General features: G+C 42.0%; 1 pseudogene; it reads right to left on the bottom strand.

Moving 5' to 3' along the window:
- The window catches only part of LOC148036259 (pleiotropic drug resistance protein TUR2-like), a 62194-nt pseudogene extending 55209 nt beyond the window's left edge, over positions 1-6985 (bottom strand).
- Positions 6986-24532: the final 17547 nt, after the last annotated feature.

Genomic DNA, 24532 nt, shown 5'->3' with positions numbered 1-24532 from the left:
GAGACATACCAAGAGCCCATCTCATCAAAGATGACGTCCCTGCTTACCAAAGTCTCCCTGGTAGAGGGATCATAACATTTGTATGCCTTCTTCTCCTGGAAGTATCCAATGAACACACTCTTATGCGCTTTGGGATCCAACTTTTTCCTTTTCTCATCTGGAATGTGCACATAAGCAAGGCAGTCAAAGACCTTCAGGTGTCTTACATCCGGCTTATAGCCATAGAGCCTCTCAAACGGTGTCATGTCATGAATGCCTGCAGTGGGAGTCCTGTTCAGAATATATGCGGCTGTCACAACAGCCTTTGCCCAATAATAAAGCGGCATATGCTTCTCATTCATCATGGCCCTAGCAGCTTCCATCAGAACCCTGTTCTTCCTTTCAGCTACTCCGTTTTGCTGCGGAGTGTAGCTGCAGGTTAGCTGCCTACAAATGCCATTTTCAGCCAAAAAATCAGCAAATTCATTGGAGACATACTCCCCACCGCTATCAGATCTCAAGCAAGAGATGTAACACTCAAATTCCTTCTCAACCTGTGCCTTAAATTTCTGAAAAACAGCAAAGACCTCATCTTTTGTTTTCAATATGTGAAGCCAGGTATATCGACTGTAGTCATCAATGAAGGATACATAGTATCTGGAACCCCCCATAGATGCATTATGAACTGGTCCCCAAACATCAGAGTGCACTAACTGCAGTGGTCGTGTACTCTGTCTTACATGCCTGACAAACGGCAATCGTGACTGCTTACCAAACTGGCAAGCCTCGCAGACATGACCAATATCTGAATATTGGAATCTAGGTAGCCCTGTTACCAGCTGCTTCTTCTGCATGGTCTGCAGCCTCTGCAAATTGACATGCCCCATTCTCTTGTGCCAAATCTCTAAGTCCCTGATAGTGCCAGAACCCTGAGCAAACATAGCGGAATTCAGCTCTGGCAGTGTAGCATCAAGAGTGAACATTCTTCCATTTCTGTGGCCTTTCGCGATCAACTTGCATCCATTGCCAAACTCTTCAATAAAGCAGCCATGCTTATTGAAGCGAACCTGCAAGTTCTGCTCTGTCATTTGACCCACAGACAATAGGTTCTTCGTAATCGAAGGAACATGCAAAACATCGTGAAGATTCTTCTTCATACCATCATGTACAACTAGAGGCACATTGCCTTTATGCTCAATGCTATGTTGCGTGTCATCACCTGTGCATACATAGCCATGCTTTTCAGCCACCATATCCGTGAACCAATCACCATGAGGGGTCATGTGATTCGACGCCCCTGAGTCAATGTACCACACTGCATCATCAGATGATTTTTCAGCAGCCTTATCTTTGACATATTGCATGGCAAACAGTCTATCACCAGAGTCATCTGTCTGACTGGACGTAGCATAATGTCCATGCTGCTTGCCCTTCTGATTTCCCTGCTTCTTCCAGCAATCCTTTGCAATATGCCCATACTTTCCACAGTAGTGACAATCCTTATCTTTATTTGGATTGTCTGACTGACGCTGCTGCTGCCACGAGCCTCTGCCACGGGAGTTAGATCTCCCCCTTCCTCGAAAGTTGCCACCACCTCTTGCATGTGATGACTGCTGATTGCTATTACTATAGGATGCATTCTGCTGGCCTCCTCTGCCAGATCCATAGCCTCTACCACGGCCACCACGACCACGCTGATTCGAATAAAAAACTGCATCCTTATTCTTTGAGCTGCTTGACCCTGTAACTAAGCCAAGCTTCACCTCTTCATGAATCAACAACGCAACCAGCTCATTAAAATCAGGCATCTTAGCCTGCACAGATACTGAAGTGTCAAAGGACTTATACTCCGGACCCAAGCCATTTAAGGTCACTGCAACCATATCCTCATCTTCTACCTGTGAGCCAACAGATGCGAGCTGATCTGCTAAGGTTTTAATCTCCGTGACATAGTCCTGTATGGATCTGTTCTTCCTCTCTATGTTGTTGAATTTTTGCTTGAGTTGTATCTTCCTGGCACTCGTAGTTGTGCCATAGTACCTGACCAATATGTTCCATGCATCGGCTGGGGATTTACAGTTCATGATCTGCATCACCATAGCATCCAAGATACATAATGACAGCCAATGTAAAACTCTGCGAGCTCTTTCCGTCCAAGCTCGATGTGCTCGTCTTTGATCAGCTGTAGGATTCCTATCTGGAACTTCAGGTTCAGCCTCAACACCTGTCACTAAGTCCCAGTATCCTTTGCCTATCAGAAAGTTCTCCATGCGGAACTTCCATATTGCATAATTGTTGCTATCAAGCTTTTCTCCCACAATCTGGGTTACATTATCAGTTCTATCAGCATTTGCCATGTTGCAGACCTTGCCTGACTACCTGCAAACCAAGATTTTCTTAACAGTTCAACTTCAGCCCGGAACTGTTTATGACAGTTTTCTGCAATTAATTGCAGGAAAAAAAACCAGTAAATTTCAGTCAAATATCAGCCCAAACAACGTCCCAATCGGTTGATCCAACTCATAAAGACAATTACCAATACATATGTCTGATGTTCGGTTCAGATTTAACTCCTGCAGATCCACTGCCAGGTTCCAAAAGCATGCAGTCCAAACCTGTAAACTGCAATTACAGCAGCCTTTCCAAAGTCAAACTCCACCTGGATACACGTAATGCATATTCCAAAACTGCTTAGTTGACTGCTGGTACATATGCCACTTCAGACATAAGCATAGAGACACAGAACAGTGCATAACCAGCACATACAAGTGTCAACAAATTCAATTGCATGTTACAATCAACCAAAGTTCAGCATATCAAGTTCCAATCAGCCCCAAATTGTCTCCCGATCATGTCATACATTTACTTCGTAATGGTGAGGTCAATACATGAGCATCTAGGTATACATAGACAACCTGTTTTCACTGACCAAAGCATAAGACCTCATGAACCATTTGTACTTGACCAAGACAATATGTCTGCATTCACTTCAGCTCCAGACTTCAGTTTTCAATGATACTCATTGAATGTTTCAAGCCTCCATACATCCAGCATGTATGTGACAGCTCTCATAGGTGATAGAGCTCTAGAAATGACCTGTATTGCATTAGTAGTATCTAATGCTTATTACTGACAGTACATGACAGTTTTCAGCAGTGAACAGTTCTCAGATCTGAATATTTTACTGAGAAAATTTAGCTCAAGTACTTCACATCAAGTACATATAACTTCTTGACTTGTATTGTCTGCAATGCAATCTTCCCAGCCTATTAGGGAGCTTCAAGTGCTCTTCAGGATCAAAACATTGATGTAAATCACTGTATTCAGCAGTGTACTCTCAGTTTCAGACCTGTATACCTGCATAACAGTCCATGCTTCTCATCACCCAAGCTTCCACTGACATATCAGACCTTCAAGGTCACACCCAGGGTCAGCATACACTGCTTAGAGCATGTAGAAGATGCATGATGCCTCATTTAGTAGCTGTAGGACATGGATATGAACCAGGCGCAACAGCGCAGACTGGTTGGATGGACAGCACAGCTCACGTGTCTATTAACCAGGGCAATGAAGCACTCTAAGGTGCTCAATACATCCCTCTCAAGGCTACAAACAAGCCTTTGACACTGCCATTGATCATTAAGCATACCACTATACACTTCATACCTTCCATTGTCCAATGGCTTCAGCCTGTTTGAAGAAGAATAACCTTTTCTCTGACTTCAGCTCCTGCAAGTCCAATGCCACACTCCCAGGCACCCAGTCTTCATCTATTCATGGCTCTGATACCATGTTTAAATTCAAAGAGGCAGATTGATGAAAGGCAGAGTGAAGCAACCAGCTTCCTCTCTCACACACTATTTTCTATCACACACAATAGTGAAAGATACAACCTACGGTCATAAGACCATTCACACCAAAGGCACCGACTTATTTAATGTATCTAACTACTATGGCTAGACTAGCTGTGTCCAGCTCATGTCGGTCAACACACCCAGAGCTTGATATTCTAACAAAACAGGCCCCAAAATGGCCTCAAACAAAAAAAAACAGGGTCGCCGAGGGCTAAAGCCCTCGCCCGCAGCATATACTGCCCTCTTGCTTCACCGCGAAGGGCATCTCAACCTGAGACAATGCACTCCTGCAATTTCCGGCTGTGCTACCTACTGAGATCTGCTCCCAAAACAGAAAATGAAAGCAACACTGCTCCTCTTACCAGACCACCGCGAGCTTGGCTTGCTTTCTTGAGCTCCTTACCACGAACAAGGCTCTGATACCATGTCAAGTTTGTGGGAGAGAAGGAAGGAGTCTCACTTGTAGCTTTCTTGCTTGCACAATGGGGGAATACACACAGAGGTGGAGGCTGAAAACTGTTTTCCTCTTCTTAGTTGTGTATGCCAAAAGAACTCTCTTACAAAGAAATAGAAGAACCCTATATATGGGTCTCAAACCAAACTCAACTAACTAAGGTGGCATACTAACTGAGCCACGAACTAGAGTAGATAAGGATAGCTATCATGTAGCTATTATTCATGGGTGGTGTACCAACCGCGTCTGCAACTGACAAGTCGGTGACATAAATACACAACGGTCACCCTGGCGTATCGCGAGTGGAGCTCGATATCTCAACAGGTGGTACCTATCAAAGTAGCACCCATAGGACTGCCACCTATATAGATGACTTAGCAAACCCTAGCATCAAAGAGGTGGAAGTATCTATAGGTGTAGCAAATCTTAGAGGTTATATGTTTTCACTAGATCAATGAGAGGGGGACACTATATCGATGGCTCGATAGAAACCACTAGAGCCACCCTCTTTAAAACTGGGATAGAAGTGAGGAGTAGCAACTTGCCATAGGGTCATAATATCCACATCTACATGTGGAGAAAAGGAAGTCCATGTCTCCCCAAAGCATCTACCAGAGCACCACCTCCACTAGTTGAGCAAGGTGTCCTCGGCGTAGCCTCCCCCCATGGCAAATCTAGAGCATTAACTCCACTTGCTAGAGATTGATGTCTCAAAGCCTATTGAGGAAAAACACCCAAAATGCCATATTGTTAATCAAAACAATGAGACATCTATATCTCCCTGAATCACACCATCTGATCTAGAGACATCTGCATGAATATCTCCTACAACTCCTCATCTGTGAATGGTCGGCTTATCCTACTCTTTGGACCTTGTCTATAGTTACCTACACAATATATAGAATCAATGTTAGTACATTTAATACAAGCATATAGGCAAAGCACAATAACATATATCTACAAATAGGTACATAGGTTTAAAAACATACAATAAAGTACCAACATAAGCAAATAGTCCATTATTCTTGACATAAATACGAGTGGTCCTATGGCTCCATAATAAGCACTTAGTATATCTTGGCATAGAAGGTCTATATAGAGATCTCCATAAAAAGAAGAGTCTATGTTACTCTCAAAGAACTTTTGTATGCATATCTCCTCTCTAGACCATCTGCTCTTGTTTCCTCCATATGCTACAAGCCCTCCTCATCCACCACCTCCTACAACAACAACTCCCCTATCTATATACTCTCTATATCCATGCTAGGGACATTGTGTTCATCATATACTCGAGCCATTTGAGGTGTTATAGGCACATTATACCACCAACGAGGTTGTTGTGGGTTAGGGTAGAAGATCGCCTATTTGGAAATAATTTTAGAATATATCACAAAGTAAAAATGCATTTTGGGCCTTTGTTTTGTTGAGATAGATATTTGAAGAAAATGCCATGCACATGCTCACAATTACCCAACAAGATATCTATATCTAGTCAATAAAAACATACAAGTGTGATGTTAGAGAAAGCAATGAGAATGGAGACTCATTTACTTGAGTGCTTCTCGAAACCCAAAAAGTCATGCATGGTCCATATCAGAATGGCTCAAGTATTAACAATGCTGCACAGGTTTTGAGTGGGGGAGGGGGGGTTCATGAATGTTGCTCGTCATAGAGATGCTAAGTGAGATGGGAATACTTGATCAAGATTTCTCAAATCAAGATAAATATATGGAGAGAAGGAATAGTTAGGGTTTTCATTCGAATAATTTCATATGCCAACATGAAATATAGATTTCAAAATGCAATTGTAAAAGCTCAAATCATCTTTTAATATAATGCTTCTTTAAAGAAGTGAAGAATTAAGATAAGGGATACTTTCAAAAGAAGTTTCAAGAGCTTAGATGAAGATTTGGTGAATATGGGTTTACAAGGTCATCTCATATGAGGTATCATAAGGAGTTAGGTTGGAAAAAGGATGCTTTGAAGCAAGGTAGGGATTGTGATATATTTTACCTTGACTTAATGTTCAGATTTTGGTTGTTACACTTTATATGCCAAGACAAGGATGTGAGAGCCACTTGATCTCCCCCAGAAAGCATTGGTTCACATGTACAACATTGGCTTTTGCTCGTTGTTGTTTCTTCTCAATTTCTACAGCTCAACGCTTATGAAGCACTCTTTCTCTTTTTCTCTCCATGTGTTAACATCATCAAGTACTCTTACTTTATGGCTTGAGATGAAGGTATTCGTCTTCTCGTTCATACCCATAGCTTCTTAATTGTGAAAATAGACGACGAAGAAGGCGTCGAAAATCTTAGCTTAAGGTAGATAAAGCTTTATAGCAATGCGAGTGCTGACGTTTCTTTTATCACAAAAATTTCAACTCCAGTCTCCTTGCGCTGCTGATTTAGCACAAGCACCAGGATGACCACAAGATCTGATGCTGAAGAAGACTTTAACACAAGCAACTTCTAAGTGTTGTAGTTGCAACTGCGTTGTCACCTTTAGCCTCGTTTTCCTTTATAGCGATGCTTTTCTTAGTCTTCTTCTTTGTCACGTTGCCGTCTCCTTCTCTTCTGCCCACTTCAAGCTTCAATTGAACTTTGTTATCCTCATCGTTCACCTTCCTCGTTTTTTCCTGCAGCTTTGTTGCAGTCTTTATCTTCTCTTCAGTCTTTTCATCCCAACTTGCCGTCATCAACTTTGGCTTCTTTATTAGCAGTAGCATCACCAATTATTGAATCATCATCTTCTATTCTCCCTACGTAGCTTTTGTGGAGCTTCGCCAGCGGCCTCCTTGTTGCCCTCTATCAGCATGATGATGCCCCCTTCGGCCCCCACAGTAGCCTTTTTAAACTTAAAAAACTCATTAATGGCGCTTGCTTTAATGCAATAAAGCTTGTGATTTTAAAAAGCTTATATTTTTGTTAAAATGTCGCTTTTTCTGTCAACCTACATCATCTCTTTTGTCATCAATCTCATCATGATGTACGATCATCATTTTGACTTGTAACAAGTTCACACCTTATCATCTATTCTCATTTTTGGCTGTTTCATATAGATTATTTAACATTGTCCTAATTGCTTGTGATCATTGCTCATGAGTAAGCCATGATCAAGAGCCAAATAGCACCCTTTTTTTCTATCCTTAGATGACGAATTCCACAATAGTTACCAATCCGAGTACATGGGGTATGTTAAGCAATCCATTGTGTCACATAGGCAAGGAAAACTTTTAGAGTTTAATATCCCATGCATCTAGCTTATGCAAGTAGGATCCGTTCCTTGAAAGTTTTTATGTTTGATCTTAATGCCTCTCATCAAATTTAGAGGGTATACATATTCAAGAAGAATGTTGTAGAGACCCAATAGCACCATATACACTCAATATGGCTAATGTGCCCTTTGCACAAGATCAGGAGATTGATGAAATCTCACCTTGTGAAACAACTTACAACCTCCTCAAGATCACTATTACAATACATATTTACAGGCAATGACATGGTGAAAGCATGTTCTGTCCACAAGGCATTGAACTGAAAGAATCCTCATGGCCTTCATACATACTTTAATGCTATACAACCAATCAAACATTACTCCACAAAAATTATGAATGTATTGTGCCTTTCCTTTCTAGTTGTTTTTGTGTGTAATGCAAACAAAAAAGATACACACAATGGAAAATAAATCCCTAATGATGCTAACTTAAGAGTCCAAAATCTTGGTAGAAAATTCGGACCTCAAGTTTGTAGTGGTAGATGCACAGTGTCACGGCATCCACCCCCTCCAAACCTGCACATCCTCTGAATGGCCCACAGCTACCCATCCTCATCACTGCCAAACTCGATGGTCAATGTAATCTCACCATCTTCTGCAAAAGCATCTTCAATGTCCACATCTTCATCTTCATCATCTCTTGTCTCAAGTCCATCATAAATCATATCATCCATCTTCTCAAATGCATAGCCTGCATCATCTCTTCTCTTGAATAGTTTGATTCTCTTCCCTACAATCGGAATCCGCAAGGCCATACCATCAAGCTCTGCTAAAGAATATGCAGCATTTTCATGGACATGCTGCACTAAATAGGGCCCAAACTATCGTCTGGAAACCTTGCGAATAGCACTATACTGATTGTTTGATTTGCTCTCATAGACCAACACCCAATCTCCCTCTTTTATCTCTTTAGGCCTCAATCTGTGTTTGCTATCAAAGTGGTCTTTGTTGTGAGTTCTGGCCTCTTTGAGCTTTCGAATTGCTTTCTCAATATCTGCATGTCTTCTTTCCAACTAACGAATACGAAGAGCGAAAAGATCTTCCCTAGTCATCTCTTCTTGTTGCCACAATAAAGCACTCCTAGTAAGTGTGGAAGTCTCTATAGGCATGACTGGCTTCTATCCATACATTAACTCTGTAATATATCAAATAAGATAAAAGTAAAAAAAAATTTCCCCCCTCCTTCTCCCCCGCCGAGGTCACGCTGGAGGGGAAGGAGGACATGGAATGCAGCACATTGGCACCCATCTAGGTGCTGGGGCCATGCGTGCTGCCGAGTAAGAGAAAGAGGACCCCTCCCATTTAAATCGGGGCTGTCAGAAAACTCCATGGCAGAGAGGAAGAGGGCTGGAAATGGTGAGAGATTGGGAGGATAGGAGAGCCGTCATTCTGTCAACATCTGACAGAGAGGAGGAAGCAAACAAAAATTAGTGGAGGTTGCGAGGACGGCTGAGGATGCTGCAATAAAAGCCGTTGAGGTGCTGCGAAATTGGACACCGTGACCCAGGGAGAAATCGCCCTACTTGCCGCGAGATAACCACAAAGTCGCCCTCATTCTTCTTCCACGTGGGCTCTGTCCAGAAGCTCTTGGAAGCTCCTTGGAAGCTTTCAAGGGTGGGCTTCCTAAGCCCCCCTCTTGTGGCCTTACACACCCCCCCGGTTTTAAATCCTTAAGCCCCCTTCCCATGGATGGACCCCCCCCCCCCCCCCCCAAAAAAAGAACTAAGTCTTGAAAAGCCTTATTACCTTCCCCCCCTCCCCCCCCCCCCCCGTGCTTAAATTTATAAGCCCCCTTCTTGTGTTTTTTTTGAAACCTCGTGTTTCAACCCCCCCCCCCCCCTGTGTCCCCTTTTTTCTTACACACCCTTTTCCCTCCCCCGTGTTATAAACCCTTGTGTCGCCCTTCATTTTCCCCCCTGGGTTTGAAACCCCTAAGTCCTTTTCACCCCTGTGCTATAAACCCTTGTGTTACCCTTCATTTTCCCCCCTGGGTTTGAAACCCCTAAGTCCTTTTCACCCCGTGCTATAAACCCTTGTGTTACCCTTCATTTTCCTGCCCAAAGATCTCCCAAGGCCCCTTCATATATTTTTGAAACCACACTCACCCACACCCTTGCACCGTGTATATACCCTTATAGGGATTTTTCTTTAGGCTTTGTAAACCTTGCCCTCCCGAAGAAATTAAGACCTTAAAGGTCTTATTACCCCCTTCTCATGGTCAATCCCTTAACGATTCCTTGACTCGAAAAAGAGAAGAAGAGTATTGAAGCAATGGTGGAAGTCCAAAAGGAGTGTAAAGCTGCTTCCACGTTCGAAGGACTACAACTGCAATGCCACCTTAAAAAGTCCAAGGAGTAGCTATAGGAGGGTCATCTCCCGGTATCCATGTGGATATCTCACCCCTAACCCAGGTTTTTCCATCTTAATTTTATATCGGTTTTAATTCAATCGTGCAAGATGAATTGTTAGGGATAGGATATATTTTGTCCTAGTTATCTATGACGAAGGAATTTAGTTTAAATAAACATGCAAAATAAATAAAGTATAAACATAGTTTTCCTTCAAATAGCATTATGCATTGAAACGAATTATGAGCAAGAATTATTTACCCACTAAAGTAGTGTACTTCGATTAAGCCTAGAAGGTATAAAACTGCATCTTGCACTCTTTTTACAACGAATCATCATGGAAGGTGAAATTCATGAAAGGTTTCTTACGATGCTTAAACTCTAGGAAGTTATCGTTGCTAACTGCATAACTTAGCAAAGGAAAGATTGCTTATTTGTCATGCGTTTTTGTTCGCATGAAAAAAAGAAGATTAATTGAATTTACCTAACCTCAAATCGATAAAGTTTAGGATTGAAAAATCAATTGACACAGATAACAAATCATGCGGAAGTGATCTCGATATTACCTTCTAAAAGTTAACGGAACTAATATAACTTAGAAATACCTATGTTACGAAATATTCATTGGAAATTTTTAAAATTCAAGAAATGTTTATACCTTAAATACTTGCCCACCTTCCCTGATTTTAGGGTCAGTAAATCGTAAATGAAGAAGAACTAGGGTTCGCCCCTGAGGTTCTTAAAGAAAATAATAAAAGCTAAGAAACCCTAGGACTGACAAACGTCAGTTTAAAGAAACTGAAACGGATTATTTTGTAACTCCATTATCGCATAGTACGATGCAGGACTTGCGCGGCAAGTACAAAGTCATATGGTCTTGTGGTTGATTCACAAGAAGAAAGGTTGAATACCCTCAACAAGGATGGCGGATCCTTACGCAAGTTATCTTGCAAAAATGGATGTATTCTTTGATATCCTTCTAAGGAAGGAAGGTTAAAAACCGGAAACTAAAGTATCCAATGAACTTTAGGGTTGACCAAGTTGGGTTAATAGGGTACGCCCTAACCTAGAATATAAAGGATCTTGCCAAGTTGCAAGGCACCCTGGATCGAGTGCTAGATGCATTCAAAAGGAAAGATTCCTTCCTTAGCAGTTTGCCAACAACAAGATCGATTAATGGAAATGTTTGTGCTTGCTAGAGATTTTAGAGCACTGTTTGATTTATGAATTACAAATTAAATGAATATCTATACTTCAGGTTGAAGGCCTGAAGGGAGAGGCAGCTTCAATTACCCCCGACTGCCTGCCTGACCCTAACCAAGGGGGTTGTTGACCGCAACCGGAACGTGGACCGAACCCGTCACGAGAGGTCTCTTCGTTGAGCACTACTTGGAGCAGGAGGACGCTTGGGTGCCACGGGAGGCTCTAGCCGTAAATCCCTTGCCTTCCGGGTCCTACACAAGAGGCTAACATGACTCGGGATTGGATCTCGAGGCCTGCATACTAGTCTACGGGCGGAAACTTGGAATAGTGATCCGTGTGGATTGGTGGATAGCCTTCGGGCAGATTATGGACAAGCCTACGGGCGAAACTCCTTGTATTTCAAAGATAAATATGATGATATGTTAACAAAGAACTTGTTTGATATTGTTTTTCTATGTCACATGATAAGATTACGTGAAGGAACCAGTGCTTAATAGATTAATTAAAGAAGCTGATTGTTACATGTCCAATTAATGTGTTAGATAATTACATAACTGAAACAAACCTAGGAAAGTGCGGAGGATGGGCCATGGGTCCGTCCTACAGTTGGGTGGTTCCGGTTGGCCGGGAACTTTTCTCAAATCTTGAAGAACAGCGGGATGATTGTCAAAGGACACGAACAACGAAAGCGTTGACCTAGAGTTATGTCTTAACCGATTTACACTATTTTAGGGGAATGGAACGGGACTATGCCTTAGGGCAGAGAGGTTGAGCTTTGCATCCCTCTCATTTCCCATTCTCTTTGAACCAAGTGCAGCGTGAATCTGCTTCAGACCTAATGTTTCTGCGTAAAGTAGTTCGCTTGGGTCTGACGCTAGTTGCTGTTAGGAAATGACCAATCAGGAAAACCCTAATTCTGGTCGATCCTATGTGGGAACGGACAGAATACTTCCGCTACGTGGCAAACACGGAATGCCCTATATTGCAAACCTCATAGCATTCCATGGGAGTGCCGAGCGGAGATTTCTAGACATCCTTTCCGCTGGACTGCTAAGACATGTCCTGGATGATACTAGTGGACACGTTACAGTCGGTATCAGAGCTGACCAACAACATAATTGTTTTTATGAAATCTCAAAGAAATGAAGTAAAGCAACTGTTGTTGTCCAAGCATTTCCTTACCTCTAATGCTGTCTTGCAGAATTACGAAGCGTGGAACAAGTTTTTGGTATTTCGAGTCATGTTTATGACTGCAATGCATTCTCTACTTTATAGACAAAGAATTGGGATGATGAACATCCTGGAGCAGATTTATAATCCATCACCTTTGTACATGGAACAAAGATGGACGGGTGCTTCAGAAATCTATTATATAGCCGCCCATCGGTTTGCTTATGTACAGACCAACCTAAAGAGGATCAAGTGGTTGAAAGACCTAAAAGTCGTGAAGCTGTTTGTTTTTGTGGAAGCTCACGTAAATTTGACTTTACATATTCAAGGTCGGAGGGTTGAGATGAACTCATATGTATATGAGGAAGTAACTCGTATAATCCTCGCTGACAGGATTAAAGTGTTGGGCCGCCATGAGAAGTATGGATTCCAACGGAAAGGATATCTTGAACTTCCAATGACTTATCGATTCCTGAAGATCCATGACCCAAAACCTTACTATTACACAATTCCTGTAGATAAATGCAATACAAAGTTGTTCTCCCCAAACTAAATGTAAAAATAGGCTTATCATCGTATGAAACGTTGTATTCGAAAGGGCTATGCCCATATAAATACAAATAAAGACTTCTTTTATCAATGTCTAGCTGTGTATAAGAGTTGATAAAAAGTTAAGTAGCTATATTGTTTACGAGATAGCTAAATTAAAGATGTAATATAAGCTAACATTGAATATCGTATAATAACATTAAGAAAACCTTTATTCAGGCAAAACCCTAGGTACAGGTTTCTAATTCGCCTCCTACATCAAGTACTGATGTGATCCAGGAGAAGAAGTTCTTTCTTAAGCAGATTAAGCCACCTGAGTTTGACAGGGAGAGGCAGATTCGTCCAAGCTGATGCTGAAATTTGGATTGAATCCATGGAGGATTACTCCGAAGCAGTCGGTACTGCACTCGCCAATCAAGCTATGCTCGCCAAGTTAAAACTCACCAGCGAAGCCAAACTTTGGTGGAAGCAATGGTGCAGGGATCAAGGGATCGCAAGAGGGATCCGTTACCTGGGAGAAGCTGAAGAAAGCCGTGCAGGGTAGATACTTACCACATGCATATCGCACGCAGAAGATGAACGAGTTCTACGAGTTAAAACAGCTAGGACTCACTCTTGACGCATACTACTCCAAATTCGTTTCACTTTTAAAGTATGTGCCACAGATGGACATGACACAGCACGTGTCCAAATTTTGTGCCGGTTTAAATCCACCAGTAAATACCCATCTCGAATCTATGCGTCCATCAGATCTTCAAGATGCACTCATTCGAGCGGCGCCTATAACTCAAGAGGTGCAAGCTAGACCAAGGGGTAACAAAACTTGGTCTTATAATGACCCAAATAGAGGAGCATTCAGACCTCAAATGAAGAGAATTCAAGGTCATAATCAGGGACAAAGAAAGAAAGCAAGGATGAATAATGTCAAAAACTTTGTTCCTACTCAAAGTAATGGCCAAAACCTCTGTTGTTTCCACTGCAACGAATCCGGTCACTTCAAGAGGCAATGTCCCAAGCTTGGTGAAGGACAACGCCAAGTGCCTTTCCAAGGAACAGGCCGTGGTCAAGGAGCCGCTACCCGAGGAAGACGAAGAACCGTCTGCATTGCCAATAGGCAAAGAGGTGAAAAAGAAGAAGAGGAAGATCCAACCATGGAAGCAGAATTTGAAAGAGCGACAGTCCATGCCGCTTTACACAAGAAAGGGCCGAATCGCCAGTTCTCGGTGATTCAGACACCGTCGGACTATCAAGGTAAAGGTTTCAAGACCTTGATTGATTGTGGCAGCACACATTCCTTTATCTCTCCAGCATGTGCAAAAAGATTAGGAATAGCCACAGTAGAAGCACCTATCCTGCTCGTGGAATTAGCAAATGGTCGTGAGGTTACTTGTATCAGGAAAATTGCTAAGGTGGAATTCTTTTTGGGAGGAAAGAAGACTTCGGTTAAATTCTGAGTCATGAATTTAGGGATCCATGAGTGTCTACTCGGAATGGATTGTCTTAAACCTAACGACGCCCACATTCACTGTGGAAAGAGTCAAGTTTCCTTTCGAAAATCTGGAAGGGAATTAGTCACAACTCAAGGTGAGGCAGGAGTGCCAAGAATCCAATTGGCCAAAGTATCTCGAATCATAAAAGGAGTCAGAAAAGGATTACCTGTTTACTTGATCAAACTCAACAAATTAGATCAAAAGCAAGAGACTCATGAAGGACCTTCTTGGCTAAAGGAATACACGAACATATTCCCTGAAGAGTTGACCGAACTTTTGCCTCAAAGAGAAGTAGATCATGAGATTAGGTTAGTACCTGGAGCTGCGCCAATTGCAAAGAGACCTTATAGAATGTCCATACCAGAAGCAATTGAGTTGAAGGAACAACTCAAGCAACTACTAGATCAGGGCTACATTTGGCCTAGCAATTCACCGTGGGGAGCTCTAGTACTATTCCAGAAAAAGAAAAATGGGACACTTCGACTATGTATTGATTACCAAGGGTTGAATCAATCAACAGTCAAGAACAAGTATCATATTCCTAGAATAGATGAGCTTCTTGATCGTGTTCAGGGTGCGAAGATCTTCTCCAAGATTGATCTCAAGTCAGGTTACTATCAGATAAGGATCAAGGAAGAAGATATCCCAAAGACGGCCTTCAATACAAGATATGGGCACTTTCAGTTCCTAGTTATGTCATTCGGGCTTACGAATGCACCTGCCACCTTCAATAGGTTAATGCAGGATATCTTTAGGCCATATCTTGATGATTTCGTGCTTGTTTTCTTTGATGACACTTTAGTCTATTCTAAATAGGAAGAAGATCATGAACCTCAACTTCGGATTGTCCTTGAGACAATGAGGTCACATAAGCTGTATGCAAAAATGAAGAAGTGTGCATTCTTCAAGCGTCAGATTGAATATCTGAGATTCATAGTATCATCAAAAGGAATATCAGTGGACCCAGCCAAGGTCAGAGATGTGCTTGAGTGGCCAACACCAGTATCCGTCACAGAGATACGTAGCTTTCTTGGGTTGACAGGATGGTATAGGGTCTTCATAAAAACTATGTTTTGATTGCAGCACCTCTGACGGATTTACTGAAGAAGCAGACTTCCATTACATGGTCAACTCCCGAACAAAATAGCTTCGACAGATTGAAGCAAAGTTTGGTATCAGCACCTATTCTAAAACTTCTAGACCTCAATAAGGAATTCGAGGTAGTAACTGATGCTAGCATTCTTGCCTTGGGGTGTGTACTTATGCACGAAAGTCATCCAGTAGCGTACTCATCAAGGAAATTGAAGAGTCATGAAAGGAATTATGCTACGCATGATCTGGAATTGCTAGCTCTCATCCATGCTCTAAAGCTTTGGAGACACTACATGTTGGGTAATAAGTTTACTCTAGTAACCGACCATAAGAGTCTCAAATGGATCTTTACCCAGAACGAGCTCAACATGAGGCAACGTCGATGGATTGAAGTGTTGGAGGAATATGACTTTGAAATCAAGTACCGACTAGGGAAAGAGAATGTAGTTGCCAATGCACTTAGTCGCAAGGCATTTTGAAATTCCCTAATCTTGCAGAATCCGTCAATGGCCAGATCTCTAGCTACAAAAGTATATATGCCGAACAACCCTATACTTGAGTTAGCTAGAGAGGAAGCATACCATGATTTGGTCTACCAATCAATGCTAAAGGAGATCTCTATCAAGGATTAGAATCAAAAGTTGCAAGCTAAGTATCAGGAATTTTCCATTGATAATGGACTTGTCTACTACAGAACAAGGCTGTGTATACCAACAAGCCAGTCACTTAAGTAGAAGATAATGTGGGAAGCTCATGATTCCCCTTTCGCAGGACATACTAGCTATGCTAAGACTCTTAATGCAGTTAGGAAGAGCTATCATTGGGAGAGTCTCAAAGGTGACGTTCTCAAATATGTCACTAAGTGTTTGTCTTGCCAATGTATCAAAGCCGAACATGTCATGATGCCAGGGAAACTGCAACCGCTTGACATTTCCCAAATGAAATGGGAATTCATCAGTATGGATTTTGTTGTAGGCCCATCGCAAGTCCAGGGAGGATACAACTCATGGTTGTGGTTGACATGCTTACCAAGTTGCACACCTTATTCCAGTAAAGACAAACTATAAAGCCTCCGACATTGCAAGATTGTTTATCAAAGAGATATTCAAGCTACATGGTTTACCCAAAAGAATCATTAGTGATCGAGATTCTCTCTTCACATCACACTTCTGGAGAGCTATCTTTGAAGCTAATGGGACTCAGCTCTATTTTAGCACCGCCTACCATCCTGAAACGGATGGCCAAACAGAGCGAGTAAATCAAGTCATCAAGGATTTACTTAGGGCATACTGCTGTCGAGAGCCGAAGAGGTGGATTCAATACTTTCCTTTGGTAGAATTTGCATACAATGCTTCTTGTCAGCAGAGCATTCAAATGACTCCTTTCCAAGCATTGTATGGTCATGACTGTCGAAGTCCCCTAAACTTTTCTAATCCAACCTTAAGGGTTGAAGCTTTAAGACAGATGTTGGAAGAGATGGATGACCAAATAAAGTCAATAAGATAGGACATACAAGCGGCCAAGGATAGACAGAAGGCATACATGGATTTGAAGTGTCAAGAAAGAGTCTTCGAAGAAGGAGACATGGTCTTCATTCGCGCACGCCCTAAAAAGAGTTCTCTATCCTTAGGAGATTGCAAGAAGCTAAGTCCAAGGTATTGTGGGCCGTAAAAAATCCTCAAATGCCTAGGACCAATGCTTATAGATTGCAACTCCCTGAGAACCTAAAGGTTCACAATGTATTCCATATCAGCCTATTGAAAAAATATGTACCCAACCCTAACCATATACTTGATGACCAACAAATTCTAATGCCTAGTCAAGGAGTCCTTGAACTAAGGCCTGATAGGATCTTAAATGTTAGGGAGAGACAGTTAAGATCCAGAACCTTGAGAGAATGCCTCGTCCAATGGAAAGATTATCCGGAAGAGGATGCCACTTGGATAGATGAAGGTACTCTCAACCATCAATATCCCCAGTTTATCTTGAGATGAGGACATCTCGATTCCTCTAAGAGGGAAAGAATGTAATATATCAAATAAGATAAAAGTAAAAAAAAATTTCCCCCCTCCTTTTCCCCCAGTCGACGTTGCGCTAGAGGGGAAGGAGGACACGGAATGCAGCATGCTGGCACCCATGTATGTGCTGGGGCCATGCGTGCTGCCGAGTAAGAGAAAGAGGGCCCCCCCTTTTTAAATCGGGGCTGTCAGAAAACTCCACGACAGAGAGGAAGAGGGCTGGAAATGGTGAGAGATTGGGAGGATAGGAGGGCCATCATTCTATCAACATCTGACAGGGAGGAGGAAGCAAAGAAAATTAGTGGAGGTTGCGAGGACGATTGAGGATGCTACCTTAAAAGCCGTTGAGGCACTGCCAATTGGACACCGTGACCCAGGGAGAAATCGCCCTGCCTGTCGCAAGATAACCACGAAGTCGCCCTCATTCTTCTTCCATGTGGGCTCTGTCCAAAAGCTCTTGGAAGCTCCTTGGAAGCTTCCAAGGGTGGGCTTTCTAAGCCCCCCTCCTGTAGCCTTACACCCCCCACGCACCCCCCCCGGTTTTAAACCCTTAAGCCCCTTTCCCATGGATGGACCCCCCCCCCAAAAAAAGAACTAAGTCTTGAAAAGCCTTATTACCTCCCCCCCCCCCCCCCTCCCCCCCGTGCTTAAATTTATAAGCCCCCTTCTTGTGTTTTTTTTGAAACCCCGTGTTTCACCCCCCCCCCCCCCCCCGTGTCCCCTTTTTTCTTACACATCCTTTTCCCTCCTCTGTGCTATAAAACCTTGTGTCGCCCTTCATTTTCCCCCTTGGGTTTGAAACCCCTAAGTCCTTTTCACCCCCGTGCTATAAACCCTTGTGTTACCCTTCATTTTCCCCCCTGGGTTTGAAACCCCTAAGTCCTTTTTACCCCTGTGCTATAAACCCTTGTGTTACCCTTCATTTCCTCCCCCCCGCCCCCCCCCCCACCCCGGGTTTGAAACCCCTAAGTCCTTTCACTCCCATGCCCAAAGATCTCCCAAGGCCCCTTCATATGTTTTTGAAACCACATTCACCCACACCCTTGCACCGTGTATATACCCCTATAGGGATTTTTCTTTAGGCTTTGTAAACCTTGCCCTCCCGAAGAAATTAAGACCTTAAAGGTCTTATTACCCCCTTCTCGTGGTCAATCCCTTAACGATTCCTTGACTCGAAAAAGAGAAGAAGAGTATTGAAGCGACGGTGGAAGTCCGAAAAGGAGTGTAAAGCTGCTTCCACGTTCAAAGGACTACAACCGTGATGCCGCCTAAAAAAGTCCAAGGAGTAGCTGCAGGAGGGTCATCTCGCGGTATCCATGTGGATATCTCACCCCAAACCCAGGTTTTTCCATCTTAATTTTTATATCGGTTTTAATTCAATCGTGCAAGATGAATTGTTAGGGATAGGATATATTTTGTCCTAGTTATCTACGACGAAGGAATTTAGTTTAGATAAACATGCAAAATAAATAAAGTATAAACATAGCTTTCCTTTAAATAGCATTATGCATTGAAACGAATTATGAGCAAGAATTATTTACCCACTGAAGTAGTGTACTTCGATTAAGCTAGAAGGTATAAAACTGCATCTTGCACTCTTTTTACAACGAATCATCATGGAAGGTGAAATTCATGAAAGGTTTCTTACGATGCTTAAACTCTAGGAAGTTATCATTGCCAACTGCATAACTTAGCAAGGGAAAGATTGCTTATTTGGCATGAGTTTTTGTTCGCAAGAAAAAAAGAAGATTAATTGAATTTACCTAGCCTCAAATCAATAATGTTTAGGATTGAAAAATCAATTGACACATAGATAACAAATCGTGCGAAAGTGATCTCGATATTACCTTCTAAAAGTTAACGGAATTAATATAACTTAGAAATACCTATGTTGCAAAATATTCATTCGGAATGATTTAAAATCCAAGAAACGTTTATACCTTAAATACTTGCCCACCTTCCCTGATTGTAGGGTCAGTAAATCGTAAATGAAAAAGAACTAGGGTTCGTCCCTGAGGTTCTTAAAGAAAATAATAAAAGCTAAGAAACCCTAGGACCGACAAACGTCTGTTTAAAGAAACTGAAACGGATTGTTTTGTAACTTTATCGCATAGTACGATGCAGGACTTGCGCGGCAAGTACAAAGTCATATGGTCTTGTGGTGATTCACAAGAAGAAAGGTTGAATACCCTCAACAAGGATGGCGGATCCTTACGCAAGTTATCTTACAAAAATGGATGTATTCTTTGATATCCTTCTAAGGAAGGAAGGTTAAAAACCGGAAACTAAAGTATCTAACGAACTTTAGGGTCGACCAAGTTGGGTTAATAGGGTACGCCCAAACCCAGAATATAAAGGATCTTGCCAAGTTGCAAGGCACCCTGGATCGAGTGCTAGATGCATTCAAAAGGAAAGATTCCTTCCTTAGCAGTTTGCCAACAACAAGATCGATTAATGGAAATGTTTGTGCTTGCTAGAGATTTTAGAGCACTGTTTGATTTATGAATTACAAATTAAATGAATATCTATATTTCAGGTTGAAGGCCTGAAGGGAGAGGCAGCTTCAATTACCCTCAACTGCTTGCCTGACCCTAACCAAGGGGGTGGTTAACTGCGCCGGGAACGTGGACCGAACCCGCCACGAGAGTCTCTCCGTTGAGCACTACTTAGAGCAAGAGGACACTTGGGTGCCAGGGGGGCTCTAGCCGTAAATCCCTTGCCTTCCGGGTCCTGCACAAGAGGCTAACATGACTCAGGATTAGATCTCGAGGCATGCATACTAGTCTACGGGTGGAAACTTGGAATAGTGATCCCTATGGATTGTTGGATAGCCTTCGGACGGATTATGGATAAGCCTACGGGTAGAACTCCTTGTATTTCAAAGATAAATATGATGATATGTTAACAAAGAACTTGTTTGATATTGTTTTTCTATGTCACGTGATAAGATTACGTGAAGGAACCAGTGCTTAACAGATTAATTTAAGAAGCTGATTGTTACATGTCCAATTAATGTGTTAGATAATTACATAACTGAAACAAACCGAGGAAAGTGCGGAGGATGGGCCATGGGTCCGTCCTACAGTTGGGTGGTCCCGGTTTTCCGGGAACTTTCTCAAATCTTGAAGAACAGCGGGATGATTATCAAAGGACACGAACAATGAAAGTGTTGACCTAGAGTTATGTCTTAACCGATTTACGCTGTTTTAGGGAAACAGAATGGGACTATGCCTTAGGGCAGAGAGGTTGAGCTTTGCATCCCTCTCGTTTCCCATTCTTTTTGAACCAATTGCAGCGTGAATCCGCTTCGGACCTGAGGTTTCTTCGTATAGTTCACTTAGGTCCGAGGCTAGTTGCTGTTAGGAAATGACCAATCAGGAAAACCCTAATTCCGGTCGATCCTAAGTGGGAACGGCCAGAATACTTCCGCTACGTGGCAGACGCGGAAAGCCCTAGATCGCAAACCCCATAGTATTCCATGGGAGTGCCAGCCAGAGCTTTCTAGACATCCTTTCAGATGGACTGCTAAGACGTGTCCTAGATGATACTAGTGGACACGTTACAAACTTAGCTGGCATATAACCTATAGTTACACTGTGAGAAGTGCGATCAACGCGTAAGTCATAAGAAAACAACTTAGGCCACTCTCAAACCCATCCACAGCATGCTTTGGCCAAGGCTTTCACAATTGGTGGATGGGCTCTTTCATTCTTCCCGTTGCCTTCTGGATTATATGCCGAAGTCAAAGCAAGTTTAATGCCAAGGTGAGAGAAAAACTCCCTAGCCTCACCAGCATCCAACTCACCTCTATCTGTAATAACTTTTCCAATACATCCATACATGCAAATAACATCCTCCAAAAGAAACTTACAAACCAGTGATGTAGATTTTGTTCTTAGTGCTCTTCCTTCGACTTGATTTGTGAGATCTTCTCATGCCAAAACAATGTACTACATCTCCCATAAACCAATAGACATAGTAATCAATTAATCAAGAACCCACTTGTAATGAATACATAGCGGTTAGGTATGATAAAGCTCATCTCTATGCCTCACTAAAGAGAACAACGGACAATCAGGGCATGTCTCAACAAACTGTGAGATATCTTGATACATTCCTTTCCACCAATAATGCTCTTTGATCTTCTCATAGGTCACCCAAACAGCTCCATGTCCATCCAAAAGACTTTCATGGAATTCTTTCATGATACGCACCTATGAAGCTCTATCACAAACAACTCTTAATGGTTGTTCTTGTCAATTTCGTGGATGCTTCCAAAGTAGCCCACTTCGCAAGAAGAAACCATAAGCTTTTCTTCTAGTTTTCTTGAAGTTCACATCAGTCCATCCATCGTGTTTAGACATTGTGCTTAAATAACAACCAATATGCAAATACTCTCCTATATACAAAGACTAATCAAAGCTTTCCAAAGCAAACACAAGACAAATATGATCAGCATGTATGGCTAAAAGATCAACCCCATCATCAGCATCATCAATGCAAGAAAAATCCATATCTTCATACCTTGCTAGTAAAAGCATATTAGCTCTACTGGGTTATCTTTACCTGCTTTGTGTCTAAACTCAGGGTTCATGGATTTTATGTACCCAATCCACCTAAGCATGGCAATATCTTGAGTATGACAACTCATGATCATACCTAAAAGAGGCAAACAATCAGTTTCGACCACCATAACAGCTCCAATGAAGTACTCTCTACCATTCTTGAGAGCCATTCTTGAGAGCCATGACAACTCCCAATAGCACTTTTTTAATTTGTGGATACCTTTCGTTGTCGCTCGTTTAGGACTTTTGCTCCAAACCGAATAGAATACCTATTCCCATCTGCATCATCTTGGCTAGCAGCCCATCCAATGCCAATAGGACTAGTATCAACAGTAAGCACAATAGGTCTTCCACACTCATAATCTGCATTTCGAAGAGTGGTAGCGGCTCTCAATAAAATTTTCAATTTTTGCATGGCTTTAGTATGTTTCCTCTCCCAAGAAAAACGTTGCCCTTTTCTCAAGACCTGATAAAGATCATCTATAGTATGAGCAAAGTGAGGAATCCAAATATGATAAAACACACAAGCTCCAAGAAACCTGTGAACCTTTGAAGTAGAGGAACAAGTTTCCACAATCTTTTCTATGGCATCAACCTTCGCAAGAGAAGGCTTCCTACCATAATATCCACACATATGACCAACAATCAAAACTTCTCTGGCACCAAAAATAGATTTCAACCCTGACAAGGTCAAATTCACTTCTTCCTGTCTACAAAGAATCTTCTCAACATCTCTAATATGTAAAATTACAAAGAATCTGCATCCATGGTCATCTAAATAATCATATTTACCTTCTTCCAAATGACCCTTGATAGGTAGGTCATCAATGAAAGGCATAGTAAGCTTAGGCATAAAATCTCGTAGAACCTTGTTCATCCCATTCATCATATGAGAAACTGAATTAGTAGCTCCTTGTGGAAGCGTACACATTCAGACAAGACCTGGAGGTGTCTTCATCGTAGTCAAATCTTTGCTTTCAAGGGCAAGCTGGAATTGATCATATTCGGAATAAAGATCACCAAGAGAATAGATAGCACGCTAGCAAAAGCCTCAGAAAACTCATCCACAATAGGTCCTGCACCAATATTTTAAATAGTGACCTTGTTTACTGGTTGTAGGTCCTATATGAATCAGAGTGTCCCATTCTTTTTAGTAACTATGAACCACCTATTCGAACATGGAGTTGAAGATGCCTCTATAATTCCCATCCTGATCTGCTCATTCAAGAGCTCTACCAGTTTGGTCAAGTGAGCCCTCGACACAGGAGTAGGCTGTAGATTCCAAGGGACATGCGGAATGGTAGAAATAACCATATGTGTCACAACCCTAGGATCAACACATCCAATCTCATGTGGAAAGAAAGAAAAAGCTTTTTCATGTCTGCGTAACATCTCTTCAAAATATCTTACCTCTTCAGGAAGTAAAAAATCCTTAGTCCCAATCTTCATCTCTTTCAATGTCTCAACTAAAAACTGATGTCCAATACCTCCAGGATCTCTCAAAGGAGGTTGCATAGCAGCTCTTCGAATCATCTCATCACTGTCCAAAGGTAGCGGTCCTACAACTGGTCGAACCTTCTTGTCAACTGTCTTATATTTTGTCTGAACTCTAGCTTCATTGCTACAACCTCCAGATTTCACCTCATGATGAGAAAGCCTTCGTAAGCACAAATTTTGATGTGTATAAATAGCAACACCCAAATCTTTTTGCTAAAATATGTCAGCAAGGAATTCTTTTTGCTGAGAATCCTCAGCACCCAATTTCTTTTGAAGCATGAAATCAACAATCTCACAATACATTGCAAGAGAATGAACCTGTAAGACATATGACATCTCTTGATTGTTAGCATTTAGCAAAACCAAATGTTCTTCCATGGTATCTGAGCATGAAAGGCCATCATAGAGACCATCTATCCAGTCTTCTTCCTACAAAGCACCTACAATCATTAATTCTTTTTCTTTTCTTTTAATATACTTCCTAGCAGCTCTAGGCATATCAGAAATATGCTTAAAACACAAAGTACTTTCAGTGGATACACCATAAACACATGAGGAAAAACTGCCACTACCAGGAGGCGAGAGCTTTCCTCCCTAACTTGTACCAAGACAGTGGCACCTAGAAAGAATCCGGCTCTCTTACTAGAAGAGGGGAATCCCTCAAGGAATGTTTATTCCACTGATGATTAATACAAACAGTCATGAACTGAACAACAGCTCTCTTCCCATCCTTGCTTCAGATTTGTGCATAGGCAAATCCATCATCCAGAACCTTAGTCTCCATCCGAGATTCAGTAATAAATGGCTGCCCCAAAATAATAGGATAAGAACAAGAGTTTTGTACAAACAAATGATAGGACTCGCCCACATCACCAATAGAAATCTTCAAATTTGGGCAAGCAACATATAAATCCCCTATAGTGTTGTTGGCTGCACGCATGCGCTAACCATGATCAACATCAACTGGCCATCTACAAGGATCATATAAACCTCGCACAATTATAGTAATCTTGGAACCATGATCCAAAAGTGCAATG

The sequence above is a fragment of the Lygodium microphyllum genome, chromosome 5 (genome assembly GCF_053477565.2).
Source record: "Lygodium microphyllum isolate KBCC chromosome 5, Lygodium_microphyllum_v1.1.10, whole genome shotgun sequence".
NCBI lineage: Eukaryota > Viridiplantae > Streptophyta > Polypodiopsida > Schizaeales > Lygodiaceae > Lygodium > Lygodium microphyllum.
Note: the sequence above shows the minus strand (reverse complement) of the source record. Positions and strands in the feature narration are given on the sequence as shown.